This window comes from Setaria italica, chromosome II (assembly GCF_000263155.2).
Source record: "Setaria italica strain Yugu1 chromosome II, Setaria_italica_v2.0, whole genome shotgun sequence".
Classification (NCBI taxonomy): domain Eukaryota; kingdom Viridiplantae; phylum Streptophyta; class Magnoliopsida; order Poales; family Poaceae; genus Setaria; species Setaria italica.
In genome coordinates this window covers 39,088,346-39,089,781 of record NC_028451.1, presented here as the reverse complement: position 1 = coordinate 39,089,781, position 1,436 = coordinate 39,088,346, and positions in this window count along the sequence as shown.

Genomic DNA, 1,436 nt, shown 5'->3' with positions numbered 1-1,436 from the left:
CCCCACGGCGACGCGAACTGAGCAGCTGGGACAGCGCCAGCGAGCATGGCGGCCCGGTGGACGAGGCTCGCCGGTGGCTGGAAAGGCCACATAGAGATGCGCCCTGACCATGGGTGGGTAAAGGACGGCCAGGGAGAACCCCGTGGAGGCGTCGGTGTGCCCGCCGGTGTGCCCCCACCGCGCCCCCCACCACGTCCCCCACCACGGCGACGGCGGCCGCCACGGCCCCCCCCACCCCCGCTCGGCCCAGGAGGGGGGGGACCAAGAAGGGACGACGGTGGCGAAGCGGAGGGTCGTGGCGGTGGAGTCACAGCAAGCGCGGTCGAGGAAGACGCGGACCCCGGCGCAGGAAGGGACCCGGGCTGGATGCCCTGAGTAAGCTCCTCCATGACAAGATCATCCCGGACCTGGAGGAAGGTGGGGAAAGGTCGCTGCCGGGTGATCCAGGTGCGGAGGTGGGCGTAGCGGTCGCTGAGGCCGCGAAGAACGTTGAGAACCAAGATCCGGTCCTCCACGGCCCAGCCAAGGTCCCCGAGGGAGTCCGCCATGGTCTTCATCTTCCGGCAGAACTCACCAACGGAGAGGTCGCCCTGGACGAAGGTGCGGAAGCTCGCATCGAGACGAAGGGCCCGGGCTTCGGCGTTGCCCAGGAACTGACCCTCGAGCGCCAGCCAGGCCCGGCGGGCGGTGGTGTCGGGGGTGCCGCGGACGAGATCGTGGAGGTCGAGGGAGATGGTCCCCAGGATCCACGACAGGACGATGCTGTCGAGGCGAACCCACGCAGCTGTCCGGGCCGCAGGGAAGGTGTCGGTGAGGACGTGGTCGTCGAGGGCGTAACGGCGGAGAATGAGCAGGACCATGTCCCGCCAGCGGGCGTAGGAGGGCGACTCAGGGTCGAGGACGACGGGGACCAAGCTCTTGATGTTCTGGACACCCCCGGCCTGGTAGTGGAGCTGTGCGACAAGTGGATCGGCCGGATCGGTCCAGGCCACCACAGGCGGACGGGGAGCACCGGAGCCGGAGGAGGTGGCCGTGCTGTCGTGGGACATCGTGAGGAGCTGCTCCGCCTCGGCGATCTGACGGGCCAAGATGTCGGCCGCATCCCGCTCCCGCTCCCAGGCCAGGGCTGCCGCGCGCAGGCGCGCTTGTCCCTCGGCAGCGGCAGCCCGGGCAGCGACGAGGGCTGTCGCGAGGTTCCCATCCGGAGGTGGTAGAGGAGGCGGGGCGGGGAAAGGTAGGCGAGCAGCCCCTCCCCCCACAGGAGCAGCTGCCACCCCTGTAAAAACAGGGGCAGCAGTCCCCCCCACCCCCGGTTGAAAACCAGGGGCAGGAGGCGTCGGGTAGAGGGCGGCGGCGGCGGCGGCGGCGGCGGCGGCGTCCCCGCCGGCCTGCGCGCCCGCGCGCTCGCCCGCGCGCTCGCCCGCGCGGCGAGATCG